Source organism: Eurosta solidaginis, chromosome X (genome assembly GCF_040869045.1).
Source record: "Eurosta solidaginis isolate ZX-2024a chromosome X, ASM4086904v1, whole genome shotgun sequence".
Taxonomy (NCBI): Eukaryota; Metazoa; Arthropoda; class Insecta; order Diptera; family Tephritidae; genus Eurosta; species Eurosta solidaginis.
Genome location: NC_090324.1, coordinates 139,675,471 through 139,692,934, shown reverse-complemented (window position 1 = coordinate 139,692,934; position 17,464 = coordinate 139,675,471). Strand labels below are relative to the sequence as shown.

The window sequence follows — 17,464 nt, the reverse complement described above, 5'->3', positions numbered from 1 at the left end:
CAATCTGACGTCGCGAGTCGTTCAGAGAGTTGAGGTACATAAATAACTGATTTGAAAATTACTGGGTTTTCGGATTTTTGCTTTTGGTTTTGATGTTTTGATTTATTTAATAAGCTTTTAATAGTTTTATCGGGGAAATCGTTATTGCTTAGTAATACAAATATTTCTTTTTCTATTTGGTTGTGGTACATCTCATCTGAACTTTGTAACATCCTTCGAATACAGCCCATTTCTCTATTTCGTATCATCGCCTTTGGGTGTTTAGAAAAAAAGTTGGCGATTCGTCCTGATGCCGTCGGTTTATTGTACCACTTTAATTTGAGTACATTTCCATACTTGTTTATCATTGAATCCAGAAAAGGTAATTTTCCGTCTTGTTCTAGTTCTATGGTGAATTGTGTACTTTTGTTGAAAGAGTTTAGCGCGTTTAAAGTGTTTTGTACCTCCTTTCCACTTACTATTGCAAACAAGTCATCGACATACTTTGCAAGCAATCTTGGTTTGCATCCCAATTTTTCCGATGTGTTTTCCAAAAGTTTTTCCATTATTATGTCTGCAATCACTGCCGAAGCAGGTGATCCCATTGGTATGCCTTTTATTTGCGTATATATAGTGTCGTTGTATTTAAAATATCTACTTTCCTGAATACAGGATTTTACTATTTCCATAAATAATTGCTTTGGTATCATTGTATGTTCTTGTATTATTGTCCATTTTTCGAAAATAACGTCAAGTGCTAATTGTATAGGTATACTCGGGAATAGGGAAATAACGTCAAATGATATAAGTTTTTCGTCATCACCTATGTGGGCATTGTTTACTCTTTCTTTAAAATCTAGTGTGTTTCGTATATTATATATGGAGTTCGCTGTTAAATTTTTGAGTATATCCGTAATATATTTACATAATCCGTATGATGGCGATCCGAATGCCGAACATATCGGTCTAAGTGGTAATCCTTCCTTATGTGTTTTGGGTAAGCCATAAATTCTGGGCGGTAACGACGTATTAGATGTAAGTTTGCTTCTTTCGGCCTTTGTTATAAGTTCCCTTTTAAACAGCTTTTCGACTAGATTGTTGTTCCTGGCTTGTAATCGTGATGTGGGATCTTTATTTAGAATTCTATACGTATTTTTGTCATTTAAAATATTTGTCATTTTTTCAAAAAAAAATTGGGATGCAAACCAAGATTGCTTACAAAGTATGTCGATGACTTGTTTGCAATAGTAAGTGAAAAGGAGGTACAAAACACTTTAAACGCGCTAAACTCTTTCAACAAAAGTATACAATTCACCATAGAACTAGAACAAGACGGAAAATTACCTTTTCTGGATTCAATGATAAACAAGTATGGAAATGTACTCAAATTAAAGTGGTACAATAAACCAACGGCATCAGGACGAATCGTCAACTTTTTTTCTAAACACCCAAAGGCGATGATACGAAATACAGCAATGGGCTGTATTCGAAGGATGTTACAAAGTTCAGATGAGATGTACCACAACCAAATAGAAAAAGAAATATTTGTATTACTAAGGAATAACGATTTCCCCGATAAAACTATTAAAAGCTTATTAAATAAATCAAAACATCAAAACCAAAAGCAAAAATCCGAAAAACCAGTAATTTTCAAATCAGTTATTTATGTACCTCAACTCTCTGAACGACTCGCGACGTCAGATTGTTACAATAAAGAAAATATTAAAATAGCACACAAACTTATTAATACCTTGAAAAACTTTTTCAACAAAACAAAATCTAAAATACCCGAAATGGAAAAAAGTAACGTAGTTTATGAAATTCCATGCAAAGGAGGTAAAAACAATGAGTCTTGCCATAGTGTTTATGTAGGAACAAGCAAACAAAAATTGAAAAGTAGACTTGCCCAACACAAGTCGGATTTAAAACATTGCCATAATGTAATGAATCAAAAAACAGCACTCATGATGCACTGTAAAATGAGAGCACATACGCCAAATTTTGAAGAAACAAAGATTCTCCAGCAAGAACACCATTATAGCAAACGTTTCACTCTAGAAATGTTACATATCGTCTACAAAGATACAAACATTAGGCTCAATTATAAGACAGATATAGCGAACTGCGCGCACAGCTACAAATATTTACTTTCCTAGAAGACAGTACACAGCTCCACGTCAGAGAGAGCAGACGTGTAAATAAATGCAATGTATGTACATATATTTTGTTCAATTTTATAATTTTTAATAAGTGCAATTGTCAATGTTTTATTTTATTTTATTTTGTTTTGATTTTGTCAATAGTTACGCCCTGAAGACGGTTACCGGAAAAGTAGCCGAAATATATTGGTAGTAAAACTTAAACATTTGTGTTTTACTCAATTTGACCTGAAGCCAGCTTTAAACAAAATAAGTAATTAATTAAGAGGTCGCCAAAAATCACAATTATTGAAGTCTTTTACTATTTCGAAATTATGGCTGCCAACAGTAGCGTGGTTGCCAAGGCGCGTATGCGCTGACTCTTTGCTCGATGACAGCAGGTACTTCGTTTTGTGCTCATTCACCATCAAACCCATCTTTACCGCTTCTTTGTCCGCCCATATTTTGCGAAGAAGTTGCTGCATGCACCTTACCAACTCCTCGCCGCCGTACTTGAATAGCTCGGCAGGCAATACATCAGCGCCCACGGCCTTGTTGTTTTTCAATCTGGTTATTGCTATTCTAACTTCGTCATAATCGTGCGGAGGGACATATATTCCATCATCATCGATTGCGGGATCGGGTTCGTCATCTCTGCGCGGTGAATCGCTGTCTCCATTTAGGAGAGCAGAGAAGTGTTCCCTCCATAATCTTATCACTCTCTGGACACAGTTACAAGGTCGCCGTTTTCGTTCCTAAAGGACTTTGCCCCAGCCTTAAAACCTTCCGTCTGTCGCCGTATTTTTTGGTAAAATTTTCGGGCGTTATTCCTGGTGGCTAGCAGCTCAAGCTCCTCGCACTCACGCCTTTCTGCTTCTGCTTTTTTCTTCCTGAAAAGGCGTCTTGCTTCCCTTTTCAACTCACGATAGCGTTCACACACTCCTCTTGTTGCGCTCGCTTTTAACGTAGCGCTGTAGGCAGCGTCTTTTCTTTCGGTTGCAACGCGGAATTCTTCATCGTACCAGTCGTTTTTTCGTGGCCGCCGGTAACCAATTTTTTTCTCGGCGGCAGTACGAAGTGCTTTGGAGATATGCTCCCACTGCTCCTGTATTCTTTCTAGTTACAAAGCTTTTACCAGCGACAATTTTAAATGACTTCATATCTTTGCATATAAAATATAAAATGTTATGTGAAATAGCGTCAAAATATTTTAGTAATGGTTTCTCTGTAGTTAGAAAACAAACATAAATAAGTTTGCTAATATAAAGTTCAGTGCAGACCCCCAATTTGAAAATGAAAATCAGATGTACGAACGGAGCGCAAATATTGCATATCTGAAACGCCGAATGCGCTTCAAACAATAGGAAAACTTATGACAGCTTCTAAAGCTAGAAACAAATAAAACTTGACGCCATACTCTAACTTAAATTAAATTCTATAAACTTTCGCGAAATTCGTATGCTTTTAGTTTGTTGCCAGAGTAAAAGTCGGAACCAAAGTTATGTATATTTGTTTTCAGCTTAATGGACATACGTTGGTGGTCTTTAGCTTTAGAAAATGCAGATTGTATTGAGTTAATAACAGCATTGTTGTTTTCGTCATCATCTCCGTCGATTACCTCTGCGCTAGAAATTTGCGATCTAAAATAAAATAAATTATAAAAATACAAAAAATGATTGGCTAAAAAGAAAATGTTATACCCAGAAACTGAAATGTTATGCTTCTTCAGATGTTTATGTAGGTTGGACGTATCACCACAGGGCTTAAAGTTTGCAACCAGCATTTTGCTTGTCCTTTTTTGCGTGGTAACTCCATATTTTTGATATAGGTGGCATTTTAGCGCCCCATAAATACAATTTATAAACTACGATTGTAAAATACTTTGCAAATGTATTGCACTGCACACAAATATGTATATATACAAGTATATGGGGTGGGCACTATGAATTTCGCTTTTGATATTGTTGACACTTTAAAGCACTAAAATCAAGATTTACAAATATGTAATAAAATAGGCAAGGACCCGAAATACTTAAATATTATTCCACTGCGAAGAAATATTTATAAAATGTTGTAGAAATGCGCTAAGAACTTCCAAAAATTCTCAATGGAAAATTAACCGCGTTTTAATGAGGCATATTACCACTTCAAATTTATATGAAGTTACTTTTATATGTGTTCGCCAACCTATTAATTGCTCTTCGAAGCTAACCGACATGCAAAACAACAATGAATTAATACAAAATATAAATAAAATGGTGCTACCAACATTCGTCATGTTCGCCAATTGAAATGTTTTTGGTTCTGTTGCAAATTTTACTAACAAAAAAAATTTAATTTCTTGTCTAATTTTTTCGTAAAATTTCAGAATGAAGTTTTCTATCTAAATGTTTTAAATTGATGGTGTAGTGAGTGCTTGACCCTGCAATTGTAAATAGAACTAAACTTTTATAAGGTTTGAAACATCCATCTTTCGCCACAAGGTTATTATTTTTAGGACAAAAACGAGTATTTGAACGAATTTGGTCGCCGTTTCTTAGCAGCCAAGGACTAAAGTGAAATTTTTAGAGAGCTGTGGCAATAAATTGTGTTCTTTTACATATTTGTTGCTTGTTTTTTGTTTAAAATGCTGCATTACAGCCATACAAAATAGTGAGATATTTTTCATTATTATAATATGAATTGGCGCGACACATCTCCAAGAAGATTTAGGCGAAGCTACTTTTTGATTTTTTTTTTCACAAATAGGCTGGATTGGTGGATGAAAACGCGACGCGCTTTGGGTAACTCTATACCCATTACCTTTTCTCCTCGTCCTCTCGCCATGCTATCGTCAAAACCTGTTGCTGATATCGAGTTTCGGTGTATGACCACGGTAATTTTGAAAATTTCGAGCACAGCTACGTTACGAAATTCAACGTGCCCGTGAGGTAAATGGATCAAGAGAGCACGCCATCAATTTTTCAGCTGCGTTTTCATTTTATTATTTTAAAAAAATAAACAAATATATTTAAAAAACAGCTTTAAAAATTTTGTGAATAGTATTGTTTTCGTAATTAAATTTTCAGAAATATCTTCGCCAGTATTTCAAGCATGAAATATAAGAAAAATAAACTAATGTCATATCAGCTTAAAACAAGTATTTTGATGCTGGTTTTTCGGGAACTTGAGTTTAAAAAGTTATTTGAACGAGTTTCCTTACTTCACAGTTTTTCCATAAAATTGGGTTTAATTTCGCACGAGAAAACAGGCATCATAACTAAAGGAACATGACTATTCGAATGACTGCATGTATAAATGCAGAACTATACAAGGTGGCAGCACGGGACAGCCGATTTGTACTTTTTTTATTTGATTTGATACATCAACTTCCGGCGCAGTACGATTTCGACATTAGTCCATCGATTTACAAAACAAAGTACATGGAACTTTTATTTATGTTTGTAGGTATGTCACCATGCTGCCCCTTGTATGGTTCCGCCATGCATGCACGAATATATGTATGCTTGAGTGCAGTTATGTTTAAGCTAACGGAGCAAGGAAATGCCCACTTTTCTGCCGAGCGTCTTTGGTTTAAATTAGAAATGACGCAATTTAAAACGAGAAAAAATATATATCCAGTGTTGCACTTTGTTGGACCATTGGTATTTGGGAAAGTATCGAGGTATGCAACTCACGGATTCTCATGGAAATTCATTCCGCCATACGCTCCCCACATGGGTGGTCTATGGGAAGCGGCCGTGAAAAGCTTCAAGATACACTTTACGAAAGTAGCAGGAAACCAGAAGTTCTCCTTCGAAGAGCTTACTACCCTCTTAGTACGCATAGAGGCGGTCCTCAACTCCCGACCGCTCTCCCCTATATCCGAAGATCCAATGGATCCCCTAGTCCTAACCCCAGGGCATTTCCTACGTGGCGCGCCGCTCTTGTCGTTACCGGAGCCAACTGCAGAGCATCTCACCTTGGTCAACAAATGGCAGAAACTGAAAGTGCTTCACCACCAATTCAGCACACGATGGAAGAGCGAGTATCTCAAGGAGCTGCATAAGCGGTACAAATGGAAATGCCCTCAACGCAATATTCAAGTTAGAGATTTAGTCGTGGTAAAGGATGATTTACTACCCCCGAACGAATGGCGTTTGGAACGGGTAATCACTTTACACCCTGGATCGGATAACCATGTTCGAGTTGTGGAACTCAAAACCCAAAACGGACTAATAACCCGAAATATTGCCAAACTGTGCGTGCTACCAACTGCCTAGTAATGCCAACCCTACCTCTGGTACCCGCTGTTTTCATGCCCCTAGCAATCTGAAAAAGATATATAAGCTACCCTCACCAACGTATTTTTCTAACCCATTTTTTTGAAAAATACGTATTTTTCTTTCTTGTCTTTACAGGACCCGCAGATCTGCGGAGATGCATAAATGCCGTCTATGTGGGCAGCGACACGTGCTAAGGAAGTGCAGGGCGTTCCTCGCGATGAAGCCTGAGGAGCGCTACGAGTGCGCGAGGAACCACCGGTACTGCATCAACTGCCTGGCAGTGTTGCACAGCACCCGGGCATGTGACTCGCCTCCAGCTGCCGAAAGTGTTCACTCGGCCACAACACACTCTTACACCGAGCTCGACCACAAAGCAAAAACGCGGGACGACACGTAAACAACACCCGACGAAGAGACAGGGCAACCCCACGAGCCCGCACGGAAAACCGCCAGAGCGCGGTACAAAGCCGATCGGCTCGTCACATACGACAATTAGTAGCCGAGGCACGGGCGGCCTTGGACAGGGTTGATGCCGCCCTTAACCCATCAACGCGTCTGGCGGGGGGGGGGGGGGGGGGTGGCATGTTGAAGACATGATCGAGTTTTCGGACTAAGTCCGCCCCCTCCGTCTGGCAACACCCGGCCAGTGCGGCCAAGCGCAGGCAGTGCAGCTCAGCTGTGGCTTGCCAACCACCACCGCGCTCACTCTCAATTGTTTAGTTGTCATCAAACTACCCGCATATACGCACGTATACTACCATCATCGTTCCCGCAAATCGGAGTATTTTCGCCCGCCCGCCATCGCGAAATTTCTAAATTTATATATACATATGTAGTGAATTTAAATTATTTAAATAAAAATAGTAATTCAAAAATAAATAACAAGTCGTCCCTCTCCTTTTTATAAACACATATAGTGCTGTATTAGTGAAAAAGTTGTATACAGTATCGAATATTTACTCAGTACTCAGTAAAAACCATCGAGTATAAAATACTCGAGTATTTTTTTTTGAAAAAGTATCGATACTACTCACTCAGTACTCGTCTCGTTCTATCACTAGTCATGCCTAATCTGCACAGCATATATATTTCATTTCTAATTCCATATTTCATATTTTGTCTATTCATACTTAAGTATTTATGTGCGAACGCAACAAAGGGTTAATGCTTACGAGCAGAACTAGATGTTAACACTAGTTGCTATTCGACGTTCACTATAATCATGCATTCCGCTTTGTCATTCGCATTCATCCAGTCCACCATACCGCGAAAAATATCAATTGTTCTACTGCTTTAAATTATATTAAATAAAGTTAAGTGAATAATATAAATATTGTTCGGTCGATTATTTTAATTAACTGGAACAAGCGTATCGTCAGAACACGATGTACATCGTAACCCGCATACACAATCTGCTCCACCAAGCATTGTGAATGATAACTAAGTGTGATATCTTCTGCATAGACGTCAAAATTCCAAAGTGGTTGGATCGCCATATTGAACACCCTGTCAAAACGCTGAAAAGTTTGGGACTGTAGCATCGGGCTAGGGGGCTTAGAATATAAATGCGGCAGGTATGCCTGTCGCAAGAGGCGACCAAAACACCAAATTGATTCAAGGGGTTGTGTAGCGTTACCCTTTCAAGGGGTTGCCAGCGCATCTTCTCCAACCCAATTTTCAACCTCGCCTGGTGAATCTTGTTATTTTAGCAGCCGAGGCCCTGACGACCCCAAGTCTGGAAATGAGTTCCCCACATTTAAATGTATCTACAGATAATATAATAGTGTTTTCGCAGATTATTTTTATATATCTTTTAAAATTTGTATTGAAACTCTGTAACATAGAACGGATAAATTCGAACACAACATAGTTCGCTCTCATTCTGCAGCATGATCAAGTTCAACGATATAACTTGTTCAAATAAACATACTCACCATTGCTTTGAAATCAACCAAATCACTTGCAGCTTCATGCTTGTGCGAATTTATTAATTTCCCCCCGAATTTAATCAATTCAGGCATTTGTTCGTTTGATTCAACAACGATTATATTGATCAGAAGGAAAAGGCAAAATGAAAGACTCAATGTGCATGAATATGTGCAACCGTGACTGGACAATGCGAGAAAGGTATAGTAACAAGCGAAATTAACGTAACAAAATAATATTTATTTTCATATTTCCGTATTATGAATATATACATACATATCAACTATGCAAACATAAATTTCTTTTCACATAATTTTTTATAAAAGAAAATAAAATGTTTGTATCTTTTAAAGGATGATTGCTAAACCTGTAAGCTATCAAAGACAAAGCTGAATTAAACCATAATCATAGTTGGGCACAATGCATTACATTTAAATTTCCACTACCACTAAATTTTCTATTTTACCATAAACCATAACAACGAAAGAATATTTGTTTAAATTATTACATAAAGAAATGCGGTCTTGTTATGAACATTGGCAAAGAAAAAGAAAATTTCTGTTTATAAATAAAACAGTAAAACACTAAAAAAACACTTCATCCATTTGATGATATATTTTTGAGGGCTTGGTCGAGTATAACAAGTTTTAAATAAGACATATTTTGTAGCGCTGTGTAGTTCTTTATATAAAATACCTATGACTAAAATATGTTTTTAGCGACCTTTTTACTTTGATTTTATCAAACTGTGATTTTTGCCGGCTCAAGGTCCAATGTAATAAAACACTTTTTTAAATATTTCCCAATATATTTCAATCTCCTTCGGAGATCGTCTTCAGGGGCTATAACAGTAACAAACAAATATTCACATATAAAACTGAATACAATTGGAATAAAATTTTTCATACATACATACATTAATTATCTTGTCCGATACACTACACTTGTTAGTTCGCCATGCAGTTCAGAACTAATTTTTTTTTCGTGAGTCAAGTAGTGTCTATAAATATGTGAGCAATTTTCTGTGTCCGTTTTGTAGTTGAGTCTCTTGCTTGGTGGTGTATTTGCTATGTGTAGCATTTCTAACGGAAACCTTTTGCTATAATTTTTCTCCTGCTTTAGTATGCTCACCGCTTTAAAATCTGGTTGGTGTCCGTTCTCTGTACAGTGGGCCGCAAGTTGCCGGATGATCTACATTTAATATCAGATCTGTGTCTCTATCGGAATCCGCCTATGGAAGCAGAGGTAGAGGGCGGCCCCACTCCGTTGGAAGGACCAGGTGGAAAACGATTTAAACTCCCTTGGCGCCGGTTGGCGGAGCGAAGGAGCGACTGGCGCGCCTTGTTGGACGGCCATAACCGTTTAGACGGTTAAGCGCCAATTAAGTAAGTAAGTAAGTGTCCTGCTATTCTTGTTTTTAATTTGTTCTTAGTTGTACCCACATATTCTTTTCCAAATGAAAATAATCTCCCGCACATGTAATCTTATATATTAAATTATGTTTTTTTGTTGTTTTGCTTTTTATGTTATTAAAAAATATGTTTGTTGTGTACGATGGTTTGTGTGCAATTCTCATATTCTTATATATTCTTATATTCTCCTTGGCTCAGATATCTACGACAAGGAGAATACACTATTTTATGCCATAAATTGATATGTGTAAGCCATGTGTTGTCAACGTTTTTAATTATGTTATCTCTCAGAGATAATACAGCTGTAACATCAGTATCTTTAGGCTCGTAGAGATTCTTAATTTTTTGAATTGACGGTATAACGAAACATAATGAAAGAGAGCTGCAAACTGGCAGCATTTTGAATATAACTTCGAAATCACTACATAAGACAACTAACTTCTTAAGCGTTGAGATACTTATTAGCAGCATTCGTTGGGTTTCTTCTTTTTCTTGAAGTATTTCATTAATTTGGTGCCAATTGTCTACAATAGATTTAAACATATTAAAATTTGAGTTCCAGCGGGTAGGACATTCACTCTTCAAAGAGGTTTTCAGCTGATGTTGTAAACTTGCTTTTTTAAAATATTTAAAATTTTTTTGCAAGATTGTACAAGCCCGGGCAGCTCTTAGGTTTCCTTAAAAGAGCGTTCCAAATTATTTGCAAGCAAATGGCTGCTACATTTTAAACGAGTATTTTCTTCCAAAGGTTTGACTATGTTTGAACCTTTGTCCGTTACGAATTTAACCTCATTTATATTGTCTATTCCGAACTCACCAAACAAAGTAGTCAACTTGCTCATAATGTTAACACCGGTGGAACGTTCGAAGTCCATAGACTTCATACCCAAGACGACGTCATATAATTTTAAATTTCTTTGGTAGTCCATTGTAACTCCCAAAAAATTCCTTTGCACATAATTATCCGTCCATAAGGCGATTTTGGCAGATGCACCACCGCTTTGAACAATTTTGGATATTTCAACACTGATTTCTTTCTTTTTTCGTCTGCTAGCTTCTGTACCTTCCGCGAAAGAGTTGTGGGATCTGGAAGTAAGTCTTCAACATCGACAACTTCTCCATATTTTGCTCCGAGTTTAATAAACCATTTTGTTAACTTTTTAAATCTGGAACCGCTAACAGCCAAAAATGGTTGCATGGCTTCACTTGTCCATTCTATACACGTAAAAATGGTTGTTTTTTATTCTCTGTGGAAACTGTTTTTAAGCATTTAGTTTCTTTCAGTAACTGGAAGCATTTATGACGGTTCAAATTTGACGATTGCTTTGGTGAATATTTAATTAGTTTTGAGCACTTTCGGCAGTATACATAACCCTCCAAAATAGTTCCGTCGTCTTTAATAATTTCAGATAATATATTCCATATTACACTTCTGCCCTTGCGTCGCGGCGACAAGGTGTAAATACTTTTATTAATTTGTTGTAACACAAACGCTTGGTCGTCTGACATTTCTCAAAGTATTGTTTACATGTCGAACTAATAGTTACTGATTGTCGTGACTTGAATTTATTCTACACCATCCTTCATTTGATCATACATGCCTTTGTATAACATGTTCGATCATTGGTGCGCAGTCATACCAGTGGAGTCAAGCAAGCAGAGATGCTGAGTTTAATTATTTCTGAATATATTCGCATGATTAAATGTGAATAGAAATTTTGGTGTATGATGAAATCAAGCAATCTGTGATTTTGTCCGTTCTCTGCTCTGTAATAGGTAGCTTCGGTTGGTGAGGACCACCAATATTACGTGCAATGGCGGTTCTTGGTTGCACTTAACGACATATCTACATATTTCGCTACAAGATTTTATGATTTCAGCAAAAGCGTGCAAATCACTGCGTAAATATCGATGATTGAACAAACGTGACCTTCACTTTTCTGTGCTGAAGTTTCGCCAACAATGGTACGAAATAAATTACGTGCCATACGTCGACCCTCATCCAATTCCGCACAATCACCATATCCTCTATGTAGGGTCATCAATGCTAAGTCTGCACTACCATTGCGCCAGAGTATCATTGCTTGGAAGGGTGCAAAGTTAGCATAGATTTTTGACATGGGATCTGCATGCATTTTACAGTCGCCAATGATTCAATTTGTTGCAAAAAACACAATTGTATGAGGTATTTAAGACAGGCCAATAGCACATCACTTGATGGGAATTGTTGATGTCTCACACACTGCCTAATTAAATATAAAAATTGGGGTTTATTTTTTATTTGCACGGTGAGTTCAAGCAAAAACTGTATTTTCAGCGGATATTTTAGCGACAGTAGGCTAAAATCTGGAATTTATTGAAATTTATTCAGATTTGTACAACATGTAAAATTTAGGCTATCTTACACATGCGTTTTTATCTAAAAACGATATACTTGCTCAGAAAGACTTAATTGCTGTATTTATCAACGTGCAGTTAAATTATTAAATATATAAACTTCATTTATACAAATTTAATATAATTTAGCAAATAATTTAACCTGCAACTCTTAAGTATCCACGTTTCGAGGGAAAATGAATAAAAGAAAGAAATTTAGTAGACTTTAGCAATAGTGAAAAAACAACGATAACAGCGAAAGGTAGCACAAAGAGGAGAATGAAACCCTTTGGTGAAGATAAGCGACGACGCTACATTTCACTTTGCGCAGCGGCGTAAAAGCACAGTTGATAACAAAACATTGCCCAGTTGTGCCTTAGACAAGAAACGGATGTCTAGTCCAAATTGAGGTGAACGTATTGCTTGCATATCATTAACAATGCCTTTGCTTAAAATCTTTACATCTTGTAAAAAACTGGTTGATACAATATCATTCTGTTCGTTATAATTCGCATCTGATTCGCTTTTATTTTTGGTATTCTTAAGCAGCGAATCTCTTAGCTCATCCCACTTCTTTTTAGTGCGATTAACTAATACATTGGTGAAACAATCGATACATTTTTCGATTTCGAGGGATCATCATACAAGCGGCTCTGATAATTTTTTGAGTTCCAACTAAAAGGAAAGTCGCAAAGCACTTGCAGAAAAATTGCTACACACAGCAGCAGCAGAAGTATTAATATAAGAAAAAAAAATTGCGAGTATCAACCTGGCAAGTATGGCAAATCAAATGCATGTGAATGTTGCAAAATAGTAGCAGCCTTGGGAAACCCCAAATGCATAAGATGTGCAACGTGTGGCCTACCGATACAATGTGATGAATGTTGCAAAATAGTAGCAGCCTTGGGAAACACCAATTGCATAAGATGTGCAACGCCCACCGATACAATGTGATGAATGTAAGCAGCGATTTGCTTTCGAAAAGCCGGATGAAAATAAAAAGATCAATGGGATGGAAAGCTACTCTGTTGGTTGTGTACTAATTCGTTTACATGGGCCGTTTTTTAAAAACTCAACAAGAAGGTCGTATATCAGCGAAAAAGCGTCCCCATGAAAAGACGCATAGCTCAACGACATCTGCAAAGAAATCTTCAAGGTCAAATTCAGACACAAAGAGCAACAGTGGTAGTGCTGGTAGTGGTAGTGCAACCGGTGCTACTATTTCTTCTGTTAGTGGAACATCAGCTGCAGAGTTGCTTGACAATCGCACTGGTGCGGGACGAAGCGGTGGGGTAAGTTGCGGTGGAAGTGGCAATGGTAACAAAATGAATCTTGGTTAAATAGCAACGGAAAAGCGAAAATTTCGGAACACTTATTTTGAAAGAACATCGCCGAATAATTATAATAATGTAATAACAAATATGTGAAATTATTTAAAATTTATTAAAAACTCAAGATTAAACATATTTGACGTTTAGCCAATAGATTCACTACAGTTATCATTCACAATGCCACCAAGGTCACTGTTGGTGTTTCCAAACGTTTCGAATTTCTGCTTCTTTGTAAACAGACATAAGTATATAAAGAGACGTAGTATCATGTCTTTATAACTTGCAAACTTATTTGTATTGAAATACAGCTTGAAGGAATATTTATGTGAAATTCTTGAGGATATTCTGCGATTATATATTTGTATAATTTAACTTATGAATAATCATGATACTGTAGCAATTGTTAAAGCTACCAATAAACCGAAAAATTGCAGCCGGGCTGGTGTTGAAATTGCAACCGATTATCGGCCGGCAGCTTGCAATTTGTATAAATGAAGTTTATATATTTAATAATTTAACTGCACGTTGATAAATACAGCAATTAAGTCTTTCTGAGCAAGTATATCGTTTGTAGATAAAAACACATGTGAAAGATAGCCTAAATTTTACATGTTGTACAAATCTGAATAAATTTCAATAAATTCCAGATTTTAGCCTACTGTCGCTAAAATATCCGCTGAAAATACAGTTTTTGCTTGAACTCACCGTGCAAATAAAAAATAAACCCCAATTTTTATATTTAATTAGGCAGTGTGTGAGACATCAACAATTCCCATCAAGTGATGTGCTATTGGCCTGTCTTAAATACCTCATACAATTGTGTTGTTTGCAACAAATTGAATCATTGGCGACTGTAAAATGCATGCAGATCCCATGTTAAAAGTCTATGCTAACTTTGCACCCTTCCAAGCAATGTTACTCTGGCGCAATGGTAGTGCAGACTTAGCATTGATGGCCCTACATAGAGGATATGGTGATTGTGCGGTGAGGGTCGACGTATAGCAAGTAGTTTATTTCGTACCATTGTTGGCGAAATTTCAGCACAGAAAAGTGAAGGTAACGTTTGTTCAATCATCGTTATTTACGCAGTGATTTGCGCGCTTTTGCTGAAATCATAAAATCTTGTACCGAAATAGATATGTCACTAAGTGCAACCAAGAACCGCCATTGCACGTAATATTGGTGGTCCTCACCAACCGAAGCTACCTATTACAGAGCAGAGAACCGACAAAATCACAGATTGCTTGATTTCATCATACAAAAAAATTTCTATTCACATTTAATCATGCGAATATACTCAGAAATGATTAAACTCAGCATCTCTGCTTGCTTGACACCACTGGTATGATTGCGGAACAATGATCGAACATGTTATACATAAGCATGTATGATCAAACGAAGGATGGTGTAGAATAAATTCAAATCACGACAATCAGTAACGATTAGTTCGGCATGCAAAAAATACTTTGAGAAATGTCAGACGACCAAGCGTTTGTGTTAGAACAAATTAATAAAAGTATTTACACCTTGTCGCCGCGACGCAAGGGCAGAAGTATAATATGGAATATATTATCTGAAATTATTAAAGACGACGGAACTATTTTGGAGGGTTATGTATACTGCCGAAAGTGCTCAAAACTAATTAAATATTCACCAAAGCAATCGTCAAATTTGAACCGTCATAAATGCTGCCAGTTACTGAAAGAAACTAAATGCTTAAAAACAGTTTCTACAGAGAATAAAAATACAACCATTTTTACGTGTATAGAATGGACAAGTAAAGACATGCAACCATTTTTGGCTGTTAGCGGTTCCGGATTTAAAAAGTTTTCAAAATGGCTTATTAAAATCGGAGCAAAATATGGAGAAGGTGTCGATGTTGAAGACTTACTTCCAGATCCCAAAACTCTTTCGCGGAAGGCACAGAAGCTAGCAAATGAAAAAAGAAAGAAATCAGTGGTGAAATATCCGAAATGGTTCAAAGCGGTGGTGCATCTGCCAAAATCGACTTATGGACGGATAATTATGTGCAAAGGAATTTTTTGGGAGTTACCATGGACTACCAAAGAAATTTAAAATTATATGACGTCGTCTTGGGTATGAAGTCAATGGACTTCGAACGTTCCACCGGTGTTAATATTTTGAACAAGTTGACTACTTTGTTTGTTGAGTTCGGAATAGACAATATAAATGAGGTTAAATTCGTAACGGACAAAGGTTCAAACATAGTCAAACCTTTGGAAGAAAATACTCGTTTCAAATGTAGCAGTAATTTGCTTGCAAATAATTTGGAACGCTCTCTTAAGGAAACCGAAGAGCGGCCCGGGCTTGTACAATCTTGCAAATAATTTTTAAATATTTTAAAAAAGCAAGTTTACAACATCAGCTGAAAACCTCTTTGAAAAGTGAATGTCCTACCCGCTGGAACTCAAATTTTAATATGTTTAAATCTATTGTAGACAATTGGTTCCAAATTAATAAAATACTTCAAGAAAAAGAAGAAACCCAACGAATGCTGCTAATAAGTATCTCAACGCTTAAGGAGTTAGTTGTCTTATGTAGTGATTTCGAAATTATATTCAAAATGCTGCCAGTTTGCAGCCCTCCTTCATTATGTTTCGTTATACCGTCAATTCAAAAAATTAGGAATCTCTACGAGCCTAAAGATACTGATGTTACAGCTATATTATCACTGAGAGATAACATAATTAAGAACGTTGACAACACTTGGCTTACACATATCAATTTATGGCATAAAATAGTGTATTCTCCTTGTCGTAGATGTCTGAGCCAAGGAGAATATAAGAATATATAAGAATATGAGAATTGCACACAAACCATCGTACACAACAAACATATTTTTTAATAACATAAAAAGCAAAATAACAAAAAAACATAATTTAATATATAGATTACATGTGCGGGAGATTATTTTCATGTGGAAAAGAATATGTGGGTACAACTAAGACACTTACTTACTTACTTAATTAGCGCTTAACCGTCTAAACGGTTACGGCCGTCCAACAAGGCGCGCCAGTGGCTCCTTCGCTCCGCCAACCGGCGCCAAGGGAGTTTAAATCGTTTTCCACCTGGTCCTTCCAACGGAGTGGGGCCGCCCTCTACCTCTGCTTCCATAGGCGGGTTCCGATAGAAACACAGATCTGATATTAAATGTAGATCATCCGGCAACTTGCGGCCCACTGTACAGAGAACGGAAACCAACCAGATTTTAAAGCGGTGAGCATACTAGAGCAGGAGACAAATTATTTATTTATTTATTTATTATCTACCGGACATAGTCCTCACAGATATGTAACAACTTAAACAAAAATTATCGAGATAGAAAAATATATGGTAACAATTTATAAATACAACGACATTATAACAAAAATGTTTGTAAAAAATTCGCTACGTCTTAAATAAAACTACATGTAATAGGAATACTGAAACATATTAATTGAAAAGAAAGTAATCAATAACATCAGCTTTAAAATGTTCTTTACATGAGTTAAAATCGGCATGATTGCAAACAGAGTTACATAAGGAGATCATTCTGTGAATAGGTTCATTATTTCCAAAATTCGTTCTACGCGTTTGAACGTAGAAAATGTATTTGTCCCTTAGACACCTTTCAGGTGCATAGAAGGGGAGAAGAAAAAGTAGTTCCGGAGAATCGATTTTGTTGTCGTAAATGTCTTTGATAAAGAAAATACCACAAATTTTCCTTCGAATATTAAGGCACTGAATATTTAAAATTCTACATCTTAGTGCATAAGATGGCATCGATTCAAAAGTGACCATTCGTCGAAGGGCGAATTTAGTGAATCTCCTTTGAACTCTTTCTAACCGGCTGGAATGTGTTACAAAGTCTGAGTCCCAAATGATGCAGGCATATTCCAAAGTGGATCTTACAAGGCTAATGTAAAGACTTTTCAGCGTTAGCGGATCAAAAAAGTCTTTGGAATTACGTTTCAGAAAGCCGAGTTTTGAATTGGCAGCACTGATTATGTACTTCCTATGAAAGTCGAATCTAAGCT

General features: G+C 36.8%; 1 protein-coding gene and 1 pseudogene across 10 annotated transcripts in view; one reads left to right on the top strand and one right to left on the bottom strand.

The window, feature by feature from the left end:
• LOC137235484 (calcium-dependent secretion activator-like) overlaps positions 1-17,464 on the top strand; it is a 2,443,847-nt gene that overhangs the window by 1,571,340 nt on the left and 855,043 nt on the right. The window lies entirely within an intron of this gene.
• On the bottom strand, positions 11,589-12,729 carry LOC137234690 (uncharacterized; annotated as a pseudogene).